Genomic DNA, 24,646 nt, shown 5'->3' with positions numbered 1-24,646 from the left:
ACGTCCAAGTTAGTCTCTTGGAAGGTAGGGAGAGATTAGGTAGAGGACGACATGTTGGGTTGAAACAGCTGGGACTTAAATATTTCAGATCTTAACGGAGGGAAATTAGAGACACAAAAGTTAGGAGGCTAAGATGGGCTGAGGAATCCGTTTTCTAAAGCAAAACTAACTGTGTGGGCAACAAGGTTAGCAAGTCGTGTTGTTCATTCTCAGGAAAAGGCTAAATTTATAAGAAGAGGTATTGAAGGAGGGCAAGGTACCGAGATCTTAATACAGCAAATGAAAAAGGCAACTAGACTTTAAAGTTCAATGATGGAAAGCAAATTTCTGTAAGGTAATTTATTCATTTATTCCTTCCTTCAACAAAAAATTATTAAGCATAATTTATTGTGTTCCAAGAACTGCCCAGGGCCTTAGCAAAGTGAATGTAGAAGAAAACTGAATCCTCCACCCAGGTGGATTGCCCTGTAGCCATTTTCCTATTTCCTTACATCTGGACCCAAAGTCATGGGTTAAGAAAAATTCAACCTGGTAGAATGTGGAGCTGTCACTACTAAAATTGTAAAAGGAAAATGAATACTCCTAGAGACCCCTTTTTTTCCCCCAGCAGGTACCCAATATTGAGACAAGTACAATAACATATATAAAGCTGGAACACAATTTGACTTACGGTAGGTAGACAAAATATGTGAATGCACTCCCATTCTAGTCCATCTCCTGATTTTAATATCGACAGTTTTTCCTGAAATTATGGCATTCGCTAAATCAGGAAATCATCTCCAGGGCAAATAGCTTGCAGATGACTCTGAAGCCCTGTTCACGAGGACTCCATCTCTCTGAGCTCCGTCTCAGTTGGTTGGTGCCTTAATTTTGGATGTCACTCTAGCTTTAAAACTCTCTCTCAAACTTTTCTGCAATTTAATTTCTAATTTGATAAGAGATAGGTAAATTAAACATATTCTCTCAGTGTATGAACTGCCTTGAGAGAAAATGGTATAACTTTTGAGAAACACGCACACACATACACACATATGCCAACCACTTTAAGGCTCTTAATAAATCATTAAACAAATGATTGCTTCAGCCCTATCAATGCTCTAATGACTCAAAATGTTGTGGCAAATGGCCCAGGAGAACGGCAGCCGGCACCCAGAGGAATCAGGAAAGTAAAACCTTTATTACGCAGCGCTGCTAGTCCAGGGGACTCCGATCCAAAGCCGGAACTGCCAGCGTGGGGAGGTTTTGATATATGTATTTTCTTGTGGCAGGTCCCTCGGGGTGGGCTTTGCTGTTCCACTCAAGGCCGCTAGAATGGGGAAGTAAGATTACTGTTTAACTAGAGACTGAACTAGGCTGTAAGCCCCCAAAGTTGCCTCCTATTTTCCTTCTCAAAAAAAGTTAAAGAATTGTCTCAGATGTATAAGATCTACATTGGAAGAACTTGGTTTGAACCGTATGTATGTGTGACAGGCAAAGAAGAAAATAACAAATATAATGATAATGATAATAATAATAAGTGTTCCATAAATGGCTAATGACATTATTCCCTCTACTGGTGTTATCATATTATTAGCTTATTTACTTTGAAGAGATTTTTATACAGATGCTAATTTAAAACAACACTGAGTAAATTTCAAAAGTATTGGGAATTTAATGGAACTACAACTGATGTTAAATATTAAATTTATTTTAAACAGCATTCACATTATTTGGAAATTTAGCCTTACCCAAAGTGCAATTTAGCTACTATCATCAATTCTTTATGAATTAGCTGTGACTATCTACTTTGCTCAGGAAGGCTCTTATACAGCTAATTAGCGCTAATAGAAAATGCCTTTAAAATGTTCAAATTGAAACAAAAAATATGACAGCAGTTTCTCTTATCAGGACAATGTGCAGATGCTAAGGCATCTTATTAAAAGAGATAATATGCCAAGGAGTCTATTCATTTTTATGTGTGATTAGTTTGTTTTTTTTTTTTCATTTTCTATACCTATGCAATTCAGCATCTTTGAAATACCCATAAACTTCTAAACAGAGAGGTAAATTAGAAACGTTTAACCCTGATTGAAAAATAAAGGAATAACAGGAATAAGGGAAGAGGAAAGGAAGGAGGGGTGAAAAAAATAGACAACTAATACAACAAATTAAAAATAAAGGAGCAAATGATCAATCTGTTCTTGGGCCCTTGGAAGAGGTTGATTAGTTCATTTATTATTTTTTTCAGGAAATAATTCAGGGAGCACGTGTTGTGTTTTGCTTATTATGTCAAACATTGGGAACACTTCAGTATAAAGATACTATTCCTGTGGCCAAGGAGCTCATGATTAAATAAGGAAGCAGGCGCAAATTTGGTGTGGCAATTGCTAAGGTTGCTGTATAGAGGGGGTACAGTGGCACTTGGGGGCAGCACAGGTGTGTCTGTGTAGGGAATTCAGAGAAGGCTTTATGGAGCACAGGACGTCTGAGCTGTCTCTTGCAGGAGGAGTAGGATTTTGTCAAATCAATAGGGAAAAAAGATGGCAGCAGAGGGATAGGTATATGAAAAGCATAGAAACCGCATGCCAAGTTAAATAAATGGCAAGATGTCTGCTATTAAATTAGGTCCTAGATAAGCACTCAGAAAATGATGCTTATTTTTATAGATTAAAAAAAAAAAGGTCAGACAGTGGCAATTTTATGTGGTTCAACTTAACATGAGTACTGGTTCCATTTAAACAATGGCAGTCTAGATTATTTGTTCCCTGAAAGCATAGTGCTTCTAGTCCAGTCGTGGGCAAACTACGGCCCGCGGGCCGGATTCGGCCCATTTGAAATGAATAAAACTAAAAAAAAAAAAGACCTTACCCTTTTCTGTAATGATGTTTACTTTGAATTTATATTAGTTCACACAAACACTCCATCCATGCTTTAGTTCCAGCCCTCCGGTCCAGTTTAAGAACCATTGTGGCCCTCGAGTCAAAAAGTTTGCCCACCCCTGTTCTAGTCCATGATAGTTTAAATTGAGTTCAAGTGAAATGAAATTCAGACAGCCATCAAGTGGGAAGAAATACCCACAGCTCCCTTGGTGGTATAGTGAGTCCAATACAGGTTGCCCAGGACCCAGAGCTGAGCGAGAAACCCAGGAGGCAACAGGAGGAAATATGCATAGGTGGAGTCACGTGGGCTCCTGAGTGATGACCAGACAATGATCCACATCAGAGACAGGTACTGTAAAGCTGGGTCTTGCTCAAGGGTAATAGAGCAGGAGCAGGGTCTTAACAGATTATGCAACATGGCTACAGTGTTAGGTATCTGGGGTGTTGGTCTATACCTTCCCAGATACTTAAGAAAAAAGGAGAAAGTCAATGTTAGGTTGAGCCACATAAAATTACTAATGTTTGATTTTTTAAAAATCTATAAAAAGTAGCAATTTCATGTGGTATAATCTAATATTTGCTGAGTGTTTATCCAGGACCTATTAGTTTCCTAAAGACTCTAAATGCATTACCTAATTTAATGTAAAACTTGCAAGAACCCTACAAGATAAATCTCCAGTCAGTCCATAGAGAGGAAATTAAAGATCAAAGTGCTGGGGTGATATACCCCAAGACAGAAAGGAACTATATAAGTAAATAGCAACCTCTATGGTTTCAACGCCAAATAATTTTGCCAGGGCATTAATCTATAGATTGAGCAGTTCAAGTAGACAGCAGCCACTCTGCAACTGGGTAACACGAAGGACATGGCTTGCATCAGGATAGCTAGGGAGCCAGGATGCAAACCCAAGTCCACAGGCTTTGCTTCCTCATTACACTCTCTGTTCTGCTCTCTGCCATCTACCTCTCTTAACTCCTATCTCCTTGTCATCTTCTATTTCATCTTTCCTCCTTCACTCCTTCAGTCCCAAAAAAACCCTACATAATAAAAGGCTAATATGCAAATAGACTGAACTGTGGGACAACCAAACAATCGGTTGCTGACGTGCGCCGACCACCAGGGGGCGTGCGCAGAATATGGTGGGCTTCAGCAGCAGGTGGCAGAGTGCGGAACAAGGTGGGCATAAGCCACGGTGGGATGGTGGAGCAGGTGAGCAGGGGCGCCAGACCAAGTTAGGGTGCCGGTCACTGTCAACCGGGGCGAGCCTCTGGTGGTTACCGGAAATTCTTTGCTCCAATGCACCACGGTCCCACCCGCCACTCACACCCACTGCTGGCGCCAGCCCTGCTCGCAATCACAGCCTGCACCAGAGCTGCTGCTCCTACCGGCGGCTGCCGGCGCCAGGCACTGGTCCCAATCGCTCAGCGCCATCAGCAGGTGCAAGTGGCGACTGCTGTCCTCGATTGCCCCTGAGGGCTTCTCCACCTCCCCCTGCTCTTGAGGGGCTATCGGGGCAGCAGCCACCACTCGCACCCTCTGCTGGCACTGGCCCCAATCGCTCCACTCCATCAGCAGGTGCGAGTGGGGCCAGCACGTCAGTGCATGGGAGCAATGGCGGAAGCAGGGCTGCCAGCAGACAGGGGGCTGGGGGCCACTGCAGGAAGGGCCAGGTGGGGGCACGGAGGATGGGCCTGTGCCCAACACAGCCTCATGGCCCACAGTTCCTTTCAAGGTGCATGAATTCGTGCACTGGGCCCCTAGTAGATACATAAAGGTTAGTGCAACACAGATAGACTATCTAACAATTAGCTGCATTTTGTAAAGTCACACTTGAGAGATGGAAGAACATTCAGGCTTTATTAAGTGAAAAAAATTTACAATGAAATAAGAGTAGTTGATTAAAATATCTCTCATCTGTCTGTCTGGCTAGTGATTTTGACAGGAGAAATGTCTGGAATGTCTTCTCTGAGAAGAAAGATGCCTCTGCTAATTGGATTATTTTCCTTAGTGTTCTGTTATTTGTATTAGTAATAATAATAATAATAATAATAATAATTATATATATACACATATATATAATACTGTTATTTTCAAGTCATCTAATTTTATATTCAAAAGCAACACCTCCTCAGAAATACAGTTGGTTCCAAAAGAGGCATTTTCATCAACTTCTTTCCATATAATGTACCTTATTCTAGAGGACTCTGCTCCTTTATTAAATAATAGTATCTCAAGATGTTTAATTCTTTATCTCAAAATAAAAACCAACAATAACAACCAGTTATTCTTAATTACCTAAAAAATCTCTTGAATTAAAAACACACACACACACACCTGTATTTTCTTCTTCCCTGTCATGTCCCTTCCCTACCGGTCAAAATCACTTTCTTTATATCACTCACGTGGCTCCTTGGCCCTCTCTGAAAGGAAGAGGCTAGATCTGGTTTATAAACCCAGTTAGCACCGTGATTTCTTGAGTAGGACCATTAGCCTTGCCCTTTCAGGTGTCACAATCTTTTTTTTAACAAGCTATCGATTTCCCCGAGAAAGTTGAGATAGAGATCAAATGCACCTAAGAAAATCAAGCAAGCAGAAAATAAAATAAACTGGAAAGAAAAGCAGGCCAAGGACAGTATGAAAATGGAAAGGAAGATACAATTCCAAGAAAACTAGGCCTATCATTCTTCGAACATCTTTTATTATTCTTAGGCTGTCTTTTAGGTGGACACATTTCCTACCGCAGCCACTCCGACAATCTGTCTCGAGTCCTATGCTGTTACTGTAATGCCCTAGTCTATCCTTGACCTCAGCATGAAAAATGTTTACTCACCCTGACCCATAAAAGATGAATAATAATATAATTTGGTGGGTTTTATTCGCCAAGGTGAACATTTTCCCGTTGTCCCTTTAATGATGAAAAATAGAGGATGTGGCGGAATCTGATTAACCTGTCCCGGTGTCCCCCTTGAGGAAGTCTGCCTCCACAGGTTTGCGCTCAGCTGACCTTCTAGTGTTAGGCTGATGAATCAGGCTTCTCAGTTTTACGGTGACCCCTTCTTTCACAGGAGAAAACGCTCATTCTTCAGCAACAGCACAGATCGGAGGATTAGTGTACAGATCCCCTGGTCTCTGGACCTGTGTAGAATTCACACATCATCTTTGGGTTAATCCTGGAATCTTGCTGCAACCCATTTTTCTCCTGAATGATATAGTATGGGAGCCCCTGGGGTGAGCTTACATCTCCCACTAGAAAAACTGCTTTCTTTTCTGAGGTAAAAAAGAATTTGATTATACTTATGAATCATTCCCCTTTCATAGGCATTTCACAGTCAGCATTGCAATAAACGTTTTAGTTAATTTTAAGATACTCTACAGCTACTAGTAAAACCCTGTAAGACAACACAGTTTTAAATTCAGATTCCCAGATTTTTAAAATTTTATATTATTTGCTACATGTTAATGTTATATTTATAAGGCTGTAGCTTCACTGAGATCAATGTGCTTTGTAAGACTAGATCACGCAGTCATTATTCATCTATTTTCTCTCTATAAAATCTATATTCTACCTCATTTTGAAAAAAGCATTGCGACAAGTTACTAGCTAATGTGATTATCTCATTCAGGCAAACATTACATAGTAACAAAATAGCTTTGAAAAGTTACTAAAGGAGCCTTGGATTCTTTGCATTGTAGCCTTTAAATATAATTTGAAAGAGTTATATTTATTAGTACATCATAGCATCTGGAAAAATATATCATGCGATGTTTAAGTCACTACGAATTTCAACATAATACTAGTACATATTAACCAGCTTTAAAATCCCACAAAAATACTATACAAGATAATTCAAGGAAAATGCATAAATGTACATCTGTATTTCTACCTTTGGGTTTTTTAATATCTTATAAATAACAAGTATGAATTACTTAAATCCCTCAACAGAAATATGACCTTAAAATGGTACACTCGCCATGCGTTGTCCTTCGTGCAATTCTCATCATCATCTAATTAGGATGGTTTCCATTCATATCATTCACATACCTTTATAATTAATGTATTGCATCAGAAAAAAACTTCTTATCCCATTACGATTATAACTCACAAGCTATTAGGAGAATTGATGTGGAAAAGTGTCCGAGTATATTTATTCCATTTTACTTTGTCTTCAGACACTTTTGAATTCTGATAAGTTTTTCTTTAAACTATTTCCACCATGTAAAAGCATTAGGAGTGGTTTCCCAGTTCCTTTAATGCATTGCACACATGTTCTGGAGCGCAGAATAATAGCTGTGTTTTCTTAGTGAGCATTCTCCTACAATGGGGAGCATTTAAGATGTGAAAACTTTTATTTTATGCCCAAATAATTATATAGCTTAAGTGACACTCTCAAAGGAGCCATGTCTCATGGATTATGGATTTCTTTGCCCTAAGTAATTTTTTTTTAAATTACATTTATTGGGATGGCATTGGTTAACATGGCCATATAGGTTTCCGCTGTGGGGTTCTATGTTGCAAGATCTGTGTTTTGCACTGTTTGCCCACCACCCAAAGTCAAATCTTCTGTCACCATATATTAGGACCCTATTTTCCCACCACCCCCTTCCTTCTGGCAACCACCACACTGCTGCTTGTATCCAAACAAATACTTACTTAGACATTATTGAACCATGGACATCCTGCGAAGGGCATTCTGCAAGTAAGAGCCCTTCCTCACGGCACACGCTGTTCATTTCCTGACACAGAGGGCCATTTGGTGAGATGAGGCCCAATCGCCTGCTGCTTTTCTTCCGAGGGAGTCTCTGAGGGAGAGAAAAGAAATAGACGGCAGGATAGCGGTCTTCCTCCCACAGGGCATTTCTCTTATTTTCCGGTTTTAAACATCTTTCCCTCCCAGAGAAAATGCGATTCCAAAGGTGCCAGTCTTATCCACGCCAAGAACTTTTGTCTCCAAGTAACTCTGGAGTAGATTTCCTTTGTTTTGTGAGAATTGTGAGTGGCCTCTCTCATTAGGAAACTGAGGTGCAAGTAGGCATCAATGGTCTGAGTCAAAGATATAAGGAAACAATTTAATTTGTTTAACTTCTCCTTTAGGGTATTGGGATAAGACGGTCAAGGTGCACTAATTACCTTGATGAAGAAGAGAGGCCCATGCCTTCTGTTCTAGTGGGAATGTCTCTGCTGCAGTGAGATGATACCTAAGGGAAGCTGGTCTCTTCAAAAGGGCACTCCTCAGGCGAACTGTGGTGACATGCACTTTGGGTTCAGCATGGAGCAGAAATTAGACTTTTCTTCGGACCAAGGTACACTACCGCCATGGCAGTGCTATGGGAATAACAACTGTGGACATAAAGCCAAAGAGGGAATGCACTATGGGATCCCACTCTGATGGCGGTGAGAGGCACCAAGAGCTGCGATAACATTGAGAAAGGGCTCTCCTGCTTCTCCTCTGCACATGGAACAGCATTGTGATTGTGCCTGATAATTGCTGCAGGAAAAAGTCACAGCAAGAGCCGTACACACATCACATGAGCAGCACTGGCAGCAGCTGCAGCCGCTCTCTAAGGCATTCACAAAGGACTGTGCTTTGCACCTGGGCGGCTCTGAAGAGCTCCCGTCAGCATGCCAGGAGGTTCCCTGCCCTCGGAAGGTGGCCTGAGTCCTGGAACAAGCCAAGTGCAGCAACAAAGACTTGTCCCTGCGCGGGACCAGGCTGCGGAGAACCAGCAGCGGTGTTTGAGAGACAAGAGCTGCAACGGCTTGTAGTTTAGGTAAGGCTGGTAGTTTCAACAGCAGCGCCCCATCTTGGTAGCTTGTAATCAACTCTCAGATGGTGGCGTCAGAAGCCTAAGAAAAAATTCCTCCCAACACTAAACACCCAGAGGTCCTCCTACAAGAATGTGTTTTATGTTCATATTTTTCGTGAATATATCTCAAAGGATAAGTGAATGGTAAGTTTAAATTAGATCATTAATATAAAATACCTATACAGACCCAGAAAAGTGGCTCGCCCCCTTGACTGAAAAGCCCGCTGCTCTCGAGGTGTCCAACTCCTTCATCCCGAGGCAGGAACTGTGGTGCTTTTCTCTCTGCACCTCCTCTCCATGCAACCAGTGTCAACCTCTCCTCCCAGCCGACATCTCTTCAAGCTGAGATACTTACTCTTCCAGAAACAGCAAACTTTCTCAGCACAGACAGTTATTTTCCCCTAAAACTTTGTTTTCATCACAGCATCACTTTTCCTAATTCTTGTCCATACTAGGAAATATGGGTTATGGTTTTTCCCATTTCCAGGCAATTTCATCAATGCCCTCAAGACTAGTCTCAAAAGTAACATCTTTGGAAAATTGTGCAAGAACTTGTGTGGGGTAACCTCCTAGGATGGGCACTGCCAGGTGAAGGGGTGCGCCTGTGGACTTTGACGGGCCCTGAACACTATCCTCCCAGAGGAGGGGCCTTTCCCCTTCTCTCCGGGGATCTGCTGGGACATCTGCTTTCGCACTTTGTCCCCAGGGCTGGGCACCACCAGACCAGAAGCCTGCCAGTCTGATGGGGACGGTGCCCTCCCCCAGTGTTGATAGTGTGGGTGTCCCTATCAAGGAGGTCACGCACCTCTGACATGCACTGGCAGGTGCATTGGCTCTCCTCAGAAGTGCATTGTCCTGTGTCCCTTTAGAAAACAATGACTTTCGAGAGTTTTCTGCAACACAGGGTTGTTATAGCTTCCTCTGGCCTTGGATTGTGGTTTGGCTTCCCAGCTTTATGCCGCTTTGTCATTTTGGTTTGGGCACAGGAAGAGCCAGCCATTGCCTGACTGGCTGCTGGCCCTGGGGTCACGCTTAGCACAGCGGTCTCTACCCCAAGATGATGTACACACTTACCAAAGGGCTTCTCTCTTACATCTGGTCTCTAATCATCTGGGACTTCCCTACCAAATACCCCAAATCGGATGTCATATAGGAGCACACAAAAATATATGAGCAGGCACAAAAAGGCACCTATTGTAAGATTCCATTTAGTAGAAACGTCCAGAATCAATAAAGTAGCAGAGACGGAAAGCAGACCAGGGATTTCCAGGGGCCAGAGGAGTGGGGAGGGAGGACTTTGGTGCAGGGTTGATGAAACTCTCTGCAACCAGATAGTAGTATTGATTTCATAGCTTCCTGATGTATTTCATGCTCAGAAATGGCACAATATCAAACATAAAAAATTACTTGTATTTAGAATATAAAATACATTAAACCATATACAGTGCATAAAAATTATAAGCAATGAAAATTTAATAATGTAGAAAGATAAGACTAATTCTGGTGAGAATGGGGGAGCAAGCAACCTAAGGAGGGGCTCTAGGTCCTAGTTGGTGTAGGGTGCGGCTATAGGGTTAAGTCTGGGACTGACCTGTTGGCAAAGCCACAAACAAGTCCCAGCTTAGAGGGCACAATCCTCTTAGCATAATTAGGCTTGACCTTATGACGCTCCCTAGATCCTTCCCTAGGTAGCTAATGGGCTGTGGGAGGTGCAGCAAGTGCTGCCAAAACAAGTGAAACTCACAAGAACATTGTAACTACTTTGTTTACCTCTGACTATAAAATGAAGGCTCAGCTTGCCTCTGGGTCTCTCTCTGTGGTCTCAGCCAGGCACAGGAAGATCCACTAGACCCAGCTTATTCTCTTTGTCTATCATTTCTTCATCCTTCACTGCCTTCACTCAGGCTTTCAAACCCTTGGCTGAGCTGGCTCGGCAGAAGTTGGGGAAGGAGATGCTGCAGGGGTTGATTCCTGCTCCAGAGCTGCTCCTGAGCTGCTCCTGAAGCTGTCCAAGGTGGCATGGCCACTGTGGGTGGACGCCCCTCCAGGTCTGTAGTGACATCCAGGTGGGTCCCTGCATGGGGCTCCTTGTGATGTCTGAAACTGGTAAAGCAGCAGCTCTTTCTGCCTCCCGGGCTGGTGCTGGAGTTGTGAGAGGAGAAAGGATGACCCATGTGACCCCCCAAGGACAGAACACAGCCTCAGCCCAGGACCCACCCCAGGACGTCCTCCCCATAGGCCACCCAGCAGATGGGTGGTCTGAGGCCGCTCTTTGCTTTTCTCTGGCCTCTGGGGGCTCCCTGTGTGATTGCAACGCCCCCTGTCCATCAGCTCACACACACCTCCACTCCCCACCCAACCCCACCCCCTCCAACGTCTCACCCTTGGGCTCGGCCTCCCTGCGCTCCAGGCCCCTGGGCCAGGCTGTTGGATCTGGACATGGTGATTCAGGTTGGGAATGAGGAGCACCCCCCCCCCCCCCAGAGCCTGAGAGGCTTTGTGTGGGGAGGACAGTGGGGCCTTGGCCGCTTCTGGGGAAGAAAACTTGTCCTGGTTACCCAGACCCCCAGCTGGCCACACACACTTCAGGCCTGCTCTGGCCCTCGGGGTGTGGGAGACCTGGCCTTCACTCATGGACATGGGGCGGGGGTCTTGTCCAGCAGCTGCTGCTGCACCGTGTCCTGGGTTGGGCGCTGCAACAACAGTGACCAGCAGCCAGTGCGGAGGCCTCACGCCCTCCCAGGCCCTGGTCGCTGCTGCTCCTGCTCCCAGATCAGGCCCAGCCCTGTGTCTGCACAGACCGCGGGGTGGGGGGGGGAGGGGGGGTGGGGGGGGTCTAAACATCCAGCAGAAGGCACCCTCCCCCCTCTATGTCCACCCCCAGCCTTGACCTGGCCCCTACTCTGCGCTTCTCTGCCCACAAGACCAGTGACCTCACTTCCTGACGATGGAGCCCAACAGGACACGGAGCCCTCCCTGGTAACCAGGCAGCCACGTTCTGAAACAGCCCCTCCGGGCCATGTGATGGAGACAGTCCCACCCAGGCATGCTGTGCTGTGTGCCGCCGGCCCGCCGCCCTGACAGGCCAAGAGCCCGCGGGGACAGCTTCTTCCTCTGCTGCCGCCACTGCTGGCTCTGCTCGCAGCCCCGACGCCTCTGGCCCGTTTCCCAGGGGAACCCAGCGGTAACCCAGGGCGGCCCGGGGCGGCTTTCTTAGAGCCAGGCCACCACTCTCATCCCTTCATAAGACCCGTGTCCCCTCCCCGCATGCGTGTGGTGGGGAGAAGGGAGGGCGGGGGGGGTGTGTGTCGGGGGGTTGTCAAGTGGGGAGGGCCTGCCCCAAGCAGGTGCAAGCTGAGGAGTGTGGGGTCAGAAGCCTGTGGGCCTGTCATGCTCATACCCAGGTAAAGGCTGGGGAGGTGAATGTGGAGTGTGGGCAGCTCCCTCTGCCTGAGGTTTAGCCTGCCCCTGGAGGTGCATCACCTTCCCTCTGGGTGGAGGTCTGTGCAGACTCAGGGCTGGGCCTGATCCAGGAGCAGGAGCAGCAGCGACCAGGGCCTGGGAGGGCGTGAGGCCTCCACACTGGCTGCTGGTCACTGTCATTGCAGCGCCCAACCCAGGACACGGTGCAGCAGCAGCTGCTGGACTGAGACCCCCGCCCCATGTGCACCAGTGAGGGCCAGGGCAGGCCTGAAGAGCGTGCGGCCACCTGGGGGTCTGGGGAACCTGGGCCTGTGGGTGGCAGGACGAGGTCTCCTCCCCGGAAGCAGCCCAGGCTCCACTGTCCTCCCCACCCAAAGCCGCTCAGGCTCCAGGGGCAGCTGCTCATCCCCACCCTGGATCACGGTGTCCACCTCCAAACAGCCAGGCCCAGGGGCCTGGAGCGCAGGGAGGCGGAGCCCAAGGGTGAGACGTTGGAGGGGGTGGGGTTGGGTGGGGAGTGGAGGTGTGTGTGAGCTGATGGACAGGGGGCAGTGCAATCACACAGGGAGCTCCCAGAGGCCAGAGAAAAGCAAAGACCGGCCTCAGACCACCCATCTGCTGGGTGGCCTATGGGGAGGACGTCCTGGGGTGGGTCCTGGGCTGAGGCTGTGTTCTGTCCTTGGGGGGCACATGGAAATACCAGCACATGGGTGATCTTTCTCCTCTCACAACTCCAGCACCAGCCCAGGAGGCAGAGCAAGCTGCTGCTTTACCAGGAGCCAAACATCACACGGGGTCCCAAATACCCGCCAACCTGGATGCAGCTCCATCCCCAGAGGTCATGTCACCTTGGAAACCTGCTCCAGCTGCAGCTCTGAAGCCTCCTGTGGCCCATGCAGCAACTCCTTCCCCAACTAAGACCCCAGGACCCCTGCCCTGGTTACGTGCTCCCCCATGCCCACCAGAATTAGTGGTACCCTTCTACATGGTTAACTTATCATTTCTTATAGTTTTTATATTTTTCTTCTATGCACTGTATGATCTATTTCATGTTACAATCTAAATAAAAGTATTTGTTAATATTTTAAATTGTGCTGTTCCTGAGCATGAAACACATTCAGGAAGCTGTGAAGTCAACACCACTCTCTGGCTTTAGAATGTTCCATCCCCCCAAAAGCAAACCCTGCTCTAAAGTCCTCACTCCCACCCCTCCAGAGCCTCCCAATCCCTGGTCAGCTCTCTGCCTCTGCTCCTTACTGATTCTGGATGTTTCCTTAAATGGAATCTTAAAGCAGGTGCCTTTTTATGTCTGCTCACACATTTTTGTTTGTTTTTATCTGAAATGGCATTTTTCTTATTTGAAAGGGAAATCCCAGGTGTTCCTAAGCCTCTGCTGGAACATGGGCATGCATGACTCTTTGTTCCCGTCATCGTGCTGAAGGGAATGTCTGTGTCCATAAACCTCTCTTTAGGGCAGGGCTCTACAGTGGAGATTCTTGGTCTAATGTGAACAGATTGTCAGGTGTTGGGCACAGTATCCGACACCTTAGGTCACCGTGTCCACCTTGAGCCTTGCTTGGGAAGCAGGGGTGCTGAGACCTGGGCTGAGAGCTCTGGGTGGGAGGGAGGAGGAGGGGCTGGGAGGGGATGAAGGTCCCTGGAAGTGACACATCCAGCTGGAATGTCCCATCCATCCTGCCTCTGCCCTACCCCATGCCCCATAATGCCAACCACTAGCCCACACCAGCCCAGCCTGCTGCATGACTCAGTTGAACTGACCAGGCTGGCCCTGTCATTTGGAACACAGTAATGCATAACCCTGCACATTCTGTCCTACTTCCTCTCCCTCCAAGCACAGCGCCCCTTCCTCTCTGCCAGTCACAGGGTCCAGCATGAACATGCTCTATCCAGATGAAGTTCTCAGTTGCAACAGCAGGACCCACGTGAGCTTGTGTGAGCAGAAGGGACTTTACAAGGGGCCTCACAGAAGGTGCCAGAAGGTCAGAGAATCAGGCTCTGGGCTTTGGGGCAGGCCACAGTGCTCAAACCATACCTCACAATTCTCTGGCAATGATCTCTGCCCAGGCCTTGGGCAAGCCTCCAGCACACATAGCCAGCACTTCCAGCTTCTGGGAGGGGAGGATCTGATCAGTGGGGATGAGGGACAGAGCCCTCATCTCATTCAAAATCAGGTGAAATCTACTTGGTTTGGAGCTGCTAGGTGAGGCTCCAATAAGTGACATATCTCTTGTCTGCAAGAAAGGGGACCCCCAAACAGAACATTGGTTCTTGAGGTGACAACTCTCCTGGAGGTAGAGAGAGAAGATATGACTTCAGGAAGAACAGGAGAGAGGAGAAGAGCACACATTTTTGCAGATGTCAAGATAGATCAATCAACCTGAATAACCAAAGGTTACAGAGGGAGCTACGTCGAGACTGGTAGGAAGGGCAGAGGTGGGAAAGGGCTGTCTCCACACCATGTGCGGAGCTTGAAAATTCTTAGGGATAGCTCAGCTGCAAAGGTTCCCCCTGAGGATGAGCATAGCCTGCTCTGAGCACCACAGCCAGGGAGAGGACTCACAGGACATCTGGCTGTGAAGATCAGCAAGGACTCCATCCACCAGGGGAGAGGGGAGTCTCCTAGAACCCCAGTGCCTGCAGTCTTAAATGGTCAGCACAAAATCTCCTGTGTGGTCACTCACCCTGGGCTCGGCTGGAGCAAAAGTGGCTCACAGCAGACTGGTGTCAAACAGGAAGAGACTGGGTTGAATGGCTTCGAGGTGAGGGCTAAAGGGACAGATGCCCAAATTCCTGTGCTGAGGCCATCTCTCACACCATCCACAGACCACGTCATACATGGATTGAGCATTTTCCTCCATAAAGCATCAGCCTGGGTGATGAAAAGCAAGTACTTACCACCCAGACTATTCTACCCAGCAAAGCTATTGTTTAAAAAGGAAAAAATAATTAAAGAGCTTCCCAGAAAAGAAGAGGCTAAAGGAGTTCATTACCACCCAACCAGCATTATAGAGATGATAAATAGACTTCTAGAAGAAGAAGGAGAAGGAGGAGGAGGAGGAGGAGGAGGAGGAGGAGGAGGAGGAGGAGGAGGAGGAAGAAGAAGAGAAGGAGAAAGAGGAAGAAAATAATAAATAATAAAATGGGGAAAATTATGTACCTACCAATAATCACTTTATATTTTATTTTTTTATTGATTTCGGAGAGGGAGAGAGAAATAGAAACAACAATGAGCCCGGATCCTTCAATCCGCAGGCGGACACTGTATCCACTGAGCCAAACCAGCTAGGGCTCAATAATCACTTTAAATAACATTGTATCAAGTGCTCCATTCAAAAGACCAAAAAACCAAGCCATCCTATTAAAAAAGGTGCAAAGGACCTGAACAGACACTTTTCCAAAGAGGACATACATATGGCCAAGACATATGAAAAGATAGATGCTCATTGTCAATAATCATTAGGGAGATGCAAATTAAAACCACAATGAGATATCACCTCGCACTTGTCAGAATGGCTATTATCAAGAAATGAACAAACAAGTGTTGTCACAGACATTGAGAAAAGGAATCCTCGTGCAATGTTGGTCGGAATTTAGGTTGGTGCAGCCACTGTTGAAAGCACTACAGAGATACCTCAAAAATTAAAGAATGGAACTTTCTATGACCAGTAATTCCACTGCTGGGATTATATCCAAAGAAAACTAATACAGTAATTCAAAAGAATATACACACCCCTATGTTCACTGCAGCATTATTTATAATAGCTGAGATTTGGAAGTAGTTCAAGTGTCCATCAGTAGTTGAGTGGATACATCATCTATGGTACACAAGGGTGTACTCCTTGGTCATAAAAAAAGAAGAAAAAATAGCCATTTGTGACAGCATGGATGCACTTGGAGAACATTTTACTACATGAAATAAGCCAGTCAGAGAAAATACCATATGATTTCACTCATATCTGGAAACTGATGAACAAACTGCACGAACAAGCAAAATAGAGATAGACTCATAGATAGAGAGCAGATGACAGGTCTGGGGGAGAGGCTGGGGCACGGAGGGATTGAGCAAAAGAGAAAAAAAAGACAATAGAGAGCTGAATGGATAAGAAAACAAGACCCAGGTACGTGCTTTCTACAAGACATACACATCATAGTGAAAGACACACACAGAGTGAAAGAAAAGGGATGGAAAAAGGTATTTCATGCAAATGGAAACAAAAAAACAAAAAAGCTGGGTTGGCAATACTTATATCAGAAGAAATAGACTTTTTAAACAAGGCTACACTATGAGACAATGAAGGGCATTACATAATAGTAAAATAATCAAACCAACAAAATCCAATATAAGAGCAATAATACAGTCATAGTAGATTTTAACACCTCATTGACATTAATGCATAGATCTTCCAGACAAAAATTCAATAAAGAAACATCAGTCTTAAGTGACACACTAGATCAGATGGATTTAATTGATATGTTCAGAGTATTTCACCCCAAAGCAGTATAATATACATTATTTTCATGTGCAAAGGAACATTTTCTAGAATAGACCACATGTTAGGACACAAAACAAGTCTCAATAAATTCAAGAAGATTGAAATCACATCAAGCATGTTCTCTGATCACAATGGTCAAAAAATAGATATCAATGACAAGAAAATAACTGAAAAAAAAAGAACAAACACATTGAGGCTAAATAACAGGTTACTAAACAATGAATGGATTAACAATGAGATCAAGGAAGAAATCAAAGTTACATTGAGACAAATGAAAATGAAGACACAACAGCCCAAAATCTATGGGACACAGCAAAAGCAATCCTAAGAAGGAAAGAGGGAAATTCATACAAATACAAGCCTACCTCAAGAAAAAAGAAAAATATCAAATAAACAAACTAAACTCACACCTAAAATAAGCAAAAAAAAAAAAAAAAAAAGAAAAAAAGAAAAAGAAACAGAGTCCCAAGTAAGTAGAAGGAAGAAAATAAGAAAGATCAGAGGAGAAATAAGATAAAGTCTAGAAAATATACAAAATATCAATTAAACCAAGAACTGGTTCTTTGAAACAAAAAACAAGAGTAATAAACCTTTTACAAAACTCATCAAGAAAAAAAAGAAAGAGGACACAAATAAATAACATCAAAAATGAAAGAGAAGTAACAACTGACACAATCATACAAACGATTATAAGAAAACAATATGACTAACTACTAGTGTATGTCAACAAATTGGACAATCTGGGAAAAAGTGAATAAATTCCTAGAAACATACAATCTTTCAAAACTGAATCAAGAAGAAACAGAACATTTCAACAGACCAATAACAACCAATACAATTGAAACAGTAATAAAAAAAAAAAAATTCCAGGAACCCAGGCCAGGTGATTAGAGCATCATCCTGGACGACAGAAAGGGCACATACCTAGATCAAGGGTTTGATCCCTGGTTGGGAGCAAGTGTGGGAGGCAACTGATTGATGTTTCTCAAATCAGTGTTTCTCTCTCTCTCCATCTTTCTCTCTCTCTCCCTCCCTGTTTCTAAAAATCAATAAAAACATATCCTCAGGTGAAAATAAAAAACTGCCATAAAACAAAACTCAAGACCTGATGGCTCCAAAGGTAAATTTTGTTAAACATTCAAAGAAGGAACACCATCTATCTTTCTCTAACTATTTCAAAAAATTCAAGAGGATGAAAATCTCCCAAGCTCATTTTGTGAGGCCAGTATTATTCTAATTCCAAAATTAGATAAAGATACTACAAAGAAAGAAAATCATTGACTAATAACCCTGATGAACTTAGATGTAAATTCGCCAACAAAAAATTAGCAGACCTAGTTCAGGAACACATTGAAGGGATCATAAATCATGATCAAATAGGATTTATTCCTGAGATACAGGGTTGGTATAATATTCATAAATCAATTAACATGATACACCTCATAAGCAAAATGAAGGAAACAAAATCATGTGATCACATCAACAGATGCAGAAAAAGCTTTTGACAAAATCCAGCACCCATTCATGATTTAAAAATAATACTTCTCAGAAAAGTGGAAATAGAAGAAACATAACTCAATGTAATAAAGGCCATATTTGGCAAACCCACAGCTACATCATACACAATAGGGAAAAACAAAAATGTATTCTCTTAAGATCAGGAAGAAGATAGGGATGTCCAATGCTAACCACTCTTATTCAACACTAGAGGCCCAGTGCACAAAAAATCAAGTACTGGGGGGGGGGGGTCCCTCAGCCCAACCTGTGCTCACTTGCAGTCCAGAACCCATTGGAGGATGTCCACCTGCCAGCTTAGGCCCACTCCCCAGGGGATTGACCTAAGCTGGCTGTCAGACTTCCCTCTGGCAGCCTGGGAGTCCTCAGGAGATGTCCGACTGATGGCTTAGGCCTGCTCCCCATGGACTCCTTTATGGATCCCCCCCACAGAGGGAGACCTCGCCCACCAGCCGCAGCCTGCAGGTTGGTGGCCTAGGCCTCCCTCTTTGAGGTGATCATGGAGCCCCCTGATTGATCGATGGCTCTGCCGGCCAGTGACCTGGGCCTCCCTCTGCAGGGCAATCATGGGGTGATGGTCAGGCCCATGAACAATCACAACCACCTCGGCTGGCCTGGCGCCAGTTGGTGTCATAGTGTGGTGGTCCGGAAGGTCGTCTGGACAGTCGTTCTGCTATCGTCATTTTGCTGTGCGGTCATTTGGTCAATTTGCATATTGTGCTTTTATTATTATAGATAGTACTGGAGGTCTTAGCCACAGCAATCAGACAGTAAGATAAACAATATGCATCCAATTTGGAAAGGAAGTAGTAAAACTGTCATTATTTGCAAATGACATAATATTGCATATAGAGAAACCTAAAGATTGCACCAAAAAACTACTAGAACTAGTAAATGAATTCATTAAAGTATCAGGATACAAAGTTAATATTCAGATATCAGTTGCATTAATGAATTGTCAGAAAGAGAAACTAAGAAACAATCCCATTTATAATTCTATCCAAAAAAATTCCTAGAAATAAATTTAACTAAAGAGGTAAAAGACTTGCATTCAGAAAATTATAAGATACTATGGATAGAAATTAAGGAAGATGCAAATAAATGTAAGCATATGTCAGGCTATGGATCGGAAGAATTAATATAATCAATATCCATACTAGCCAAAGCAGTACATTGATTCAAAACAATTCCTATCAAGATACTAATGGCATATTTCAAAGAACTATACCAAATAATACAAAAATGTCATAAGGAACCACAAAAGACCCAAATAGCCACACCAATCTTGAGAAAGAAGAACAAAGTTGGAGGTATCACACACACTACCTGATATCAAGCTATACTAAAAAGCTATCATAAGCAAAATAGCATGGTACTGGCATAAAAACAGACATAGATCAATAAAACAGAATAGAAATCCCAGAAATAAGCCCATCTCTATATGGTCAATCAATATACGACAAAGAAGGCAAGAACATGCAGTGTATAAAAAATAACTTATTCAATAAACGGTCTTGGGGAAATTGGTCTGATATGTGCAAGGAAATGAAACTAGACGACTTTCTTACACCATATACAAGAATAAACTCAAATTGTATTAAAGACAAATATAACACTCAAAACCATAAAACTCCTAGAAGAAAACATAGGCAATAAAATATCTGATATTTCTTTTATTAATCTTTTTTCTGGTATATCTTCTCAAGCAAGAGAAATAAAAGAGAAAAATAGACAAATGGGACTATATAAAACTAAAAAAGTTTGCAGCAAAGGAAACCATCAAGAAAACAAAAAGACAACCTACTCAATGGAGGAAGATATTCAGCAATGATACTTCTGATAAGGGGTTAATATTCAAAATTTATAAATAATTCATGCTACTAAACATGAGAAGAAACAAACAATTCATTTCAAAAATGGGCCGAGGACCTGAATAGACTTTCTCCAAAGAGAACATACAGATGGCCAATAGCCATATGAAAAGATGCTCAATGTCACTAATCACCAGAGAAATGCAAATTAAAACCACAATGAGATATCACCTCACACCTGTCAAAAGGCTATTATCAATAAATCAATAAATAGCATGTGTTATCAAGGATGTGGAGAAAAGGGAACCCTTCTACACTGTTGGGGATGCAGACTGATGCAGTAACTATGGAAAACAGTATGTAGGGTCCTCCAAAAATTAAAAATGGGAACTGCCTTATGCTCCAGGATTTTATTTCTAGGTATGTGTTGAAGAAACTAAAACACTAATTTGAAAGAATATATACATCCCCATGTTCATTGCAGTATTATCTATAATAGCCAAGATATGAAGCAACCCAAATGTCCATCAAAAGACGAGTGGATAAAAAAATGTGGTACATATATACAATGGAATATTACTTGTCCATAAAATATAATGAAATTTCACCCTTTGCCACGGCATGGAGGGACCTAGAGGGTATTACGCTAAGTGAAATAAGTCAGAGAAAGACAAATACTATATAATTTCACTTACATTTGGACTATACAGAAAATAAATTAACAAACAAAATTGAAATAGACTCCTAGATACAGAGAGTGAAATGGTGGTTGTTTTTTTGTTAGGGGAAGGGGGCTGGGGGAGTGCATAAAGAAGACGAAGGGTTGAGAAGTACAGATTTGGTGGTCACAAAATAGCTGTGGGGATGTAAACTGCAGTGTCGGGAATGTGGTCAATAATATTGTGACAACTACGTATGGAGCCAGGCGGGTACTGGAACTACCAAGGAGACCACTTTGGAAAGTACATGATTGTTTCAAAACTATGGTGTACACTTGAAACCAATACAAAACAATATTGAAAGTAAACTGTAATTGAAATAAAGATAGATTATTCAACTTGTCATTGATCAGTTGTGCAGACTCTGTTGCATAGCTGAAGCCCCGGCATCTATAAGATTCTGAAGGGAATTTGGATTGTTTAACTTATTGTGGATATTTGTTGGTGTCTGTTTCCTTTACTCTGCTATAAGTTGAACTCTTAAGACAGGTAAGAGGTAAACTCTCAAGAAAAAGAAAAATAAACTTTTGTGTATTTTTTTATTTATTTGTTTTAATCAAAGACTAACAGAAGAGCAAAGGAGCTGAAATACTAAATGCAAATGTGTGCCTTTAGATTTGTCTTTGCTTTTGCCTATGTGAGGGCTACATTTAAAATATTTAGAAAGGCTTTGTGGGTAGCAAACAGCATCTAGAATTTTAAGGCTTTGAGGCAGGCCCTTGTTCCATGTAGAGAATCATCATGGAATTCCAATCTCATTACTATGAGGATGGCACAGACTGTCACCCATGCCCGTAAACCAGGAAGAGTTTCCATGGAACCTCAGAAAAGATTAGGCAACTCTTCAAGCCCACCATTGCTCTACACCAGCAGTGGGCAAACTATGGCCCGCGGGCCGGATCTGGCCCGTTTGAAATGAATAAAACTATTGAAAAAAAAGACCGTACCCTTTTATGTAATGATGTTTACTTTGAATTTATATTAGTTCACACAAACACTCCATCCATGCTTTTGTTCCGGCCCTCCGGTCCAGTTTAAGAACCCATTGTGGCCCTCGAGTCAAAAAGTTTGCCCACCCCTGCTCTACACAGTGGGCCCTACCCTCATTATCCTCCGAAGCTTATTGAAGTTACATATGCAAAGGACCTGGTGGAAGGACGGATCAAACAAAATTGTCTTTGGAGAGATCCTACAGATGTATTAACTAAGACTTTAAAAAAAGACTTTGATAACAGCAACGACCAGGTTGAATTGTAGATGAATTTATGCATAGAAAGAATTCTCTCTTTTTATCATCATTCACAAGACAAGATTAAAAACTAGAGCAAAGGTAAGTAATCTCAGCAGTTAATTACTGTTCTCACTAAAATATGTTACTTTATTCATTTGGTATGCATTTATGTTCCACATTAATGCAATATTTTAAAAGGTTGTATAAAAGTATGATATGCAAAAAACAAAAGCTATAACTATTATTTAGTAAGCACACCTATTCATAAAAGATCAAAACAATGCAACTAAACAAAAGCCTTTGCTTTAATTACAAAGAAAAAGAATGTAAGCAACAAGTTTGGGTGCAGTGAATAGGGAAAAAAAATGAATTTGAGCTCTTGAGAACGGGGATTGCATTGTCTTCATATCTGTTTCAACATGGCACATATTAGATGTTAAAATGATATTGATTGGAATGAATTGTTTGTTGAACAAAACCTGAATCACACACACTCACAAAGGTAAGCAACCCCAAAAGACATTTTAAGTACATGATGGTTTTAAAACTATACTGTACACCTGAAACCAATAGAAAATAATATTGAAAGTAAACTATAATTGAAAAAAAAAGATAGATTACTCAAGTTGACATTGATCAGTTGTGCAGACTGCTCAATGAGGGGTTTACACATTAGAAGGCACGGGCCAAGTGATGCCTACCACTTCTTTTTGTAAATAGAGCTTTAGTGGAACATACAGGAATAGAACCAGGCATATTTATGTTTTCACACTGCCCTGTGGCCCATAAAGTCTAAAATATTTCCTATTTGTTCCTTTTATTATCTGGTACTTTACAGTAAAATACTATCTGGTTCTTTATAAGGCCAAGTCCTACCCTATATGTTAACTTATACTCTGAAATACAGAGAATATCCATGATACTCCATCTATAAACCTTCCCAGCATCATCAATTTCAGCCTCGTTTATCTTATGAAACTCATGTGTCCTTAGGAAATGGGTAGAGCAATGGGATAAAATGGTGTCTGATGTGATGAAAAAAAATAATGAGAAATACAATAATCACCTATGGACTCATGCAGTTCTGAGTTTGAATTCTGGGCTCCAGGGTTTATGAGCAGTGAGATTTGGAGCAAGTTACTTAACTTCTGTGTATCCATTTTCTCTTTGTTCATTTCACTGCCTAGTCATGAGGATTAAGTGAAATAACACATTTAGAGTGCCTGGTTGGAAATGTATTCAGTAAATATCTTTTATTGTTTCATGAAACCAGCCAGTTAATTAAACTTCACTTTCTGGGCTCTCGCCAATGGTATTAAAAAGGAGAAACTGACTAGTTTTTTCAAATTCTCCATCTAAAAGTAAAGATGAATTATTTCCATATTGGTTCCTCACCTTCTATAATCTTCAATAATAAACACAATAACAACAATATATGAATATTAAACTGGACACCAGGTCCTTTTGTTACAAGACTTGGAGTGAGGAAACTAGTCTTGTTCCAATGCTAACATGTCACATTATCAAAAGAATTGGGGTGGGAACTTTCTCAATAAAAACATAAAGTCTCTGCAATTTAAATGGTGTGTTGCAATAAGAAGGGGCAAATGGTTAAAAGCAAGTCCAGAAGTGTGTGTGTGTGTGTGTGTGTGTGTGTGTGTGTGTGTTTGGATCAATAAGGAAATATTTGGACATTCAATAAATGGATTGCTGACAACTAAGTAACCTTTTGCAGAAAAAAAAAATAAAGTTATATCTCAACCTCATTACATACAGAAAACTAAATTCTGTATATATTGAAGAGTTATTGTTTTAATAATGAAAGGAAGAAAAAGTATTAAAAGAAAATAAAATGTATTTTATATATGAATATGAAAGACCTTCTTAAGCAAAGCACATCCTCCAGACCAATAAAAGAAAAAAAAAAAGAGAGACAGATTTGTTGGTGTAATAATTGAAGACTTTTTTTATGACTACAAAAATTCCAAGTAAAATTAAAGGGTATGATGCATACTAGGAAAAATGTACTGCTATATGTATGAAAACCAAAGGTGTAATGTCAAGAATATTTAAACTCCTATGTAACAATAACTAAACAAAACAAAAGCAGATAAGAATATGAGCAAGTAATTCATAAAATAAGAACTATGAAATGACCAATAAAGACAAAAAGTTACTTCCTTATCTGGAGTCAAAAATTTAAGATCACATATCATTTTGGAGTCTGAGATTAAGTCTCAGGAGAAAACCCTCACTGGCATTCTAATTCAGATACCTCATGTAACACAGTAATTAAGTATTTGCAAAGTACTTGAAGATTGAAGTAGCATTCCCCAAAGTGTTTCCCTATTTAAATTAAACTCATACCTCTTTTTTCTGAATGGGCCAGAATAACGCCTGAATTGTCTTTACCAGACTTTGGTTAGTTCTCTTTTGTTTTTTTTATTTCTGATGGCAAGAAATATGCTTATACCCTGAGTCTTATTCCACAGTCTGCTGGAACGGAAAGAAATATGAATCCCTTCTCCCTTTAAGCCCAAAATAGAGCAGCTAACCTTCAGTAAATAATCTTTAATAAAAAACAAGTTAATTCTCTCAGATCCTTTCTCCAAAAACACATACCTTAGCATTGCCCCTCAATGAAGGCGTGGACCAAAGGGAGCTGCAGAAGGAAGTAACTAGTTACTTCTGTTCTCAAAGCACTCATCCTTGATCTGCTTCAGATCTTGTGTCCTGATGCACCTATTTAATTTTCTTTAATGATGAAAA

This window comes from Myotis nattereri (genome assembly GCF_964212035.1).
Source record: "Myotis nattereri genome assembly, chromosome: 12".
NCBI lineage: Eukaryota > Metazoa > Chordata > Mammalia > Chiroptera > Vespertilionidae > Myotis > Myotis nattereri.
This window is presented reverse-complemented; position numbering follows the sequence as displayed.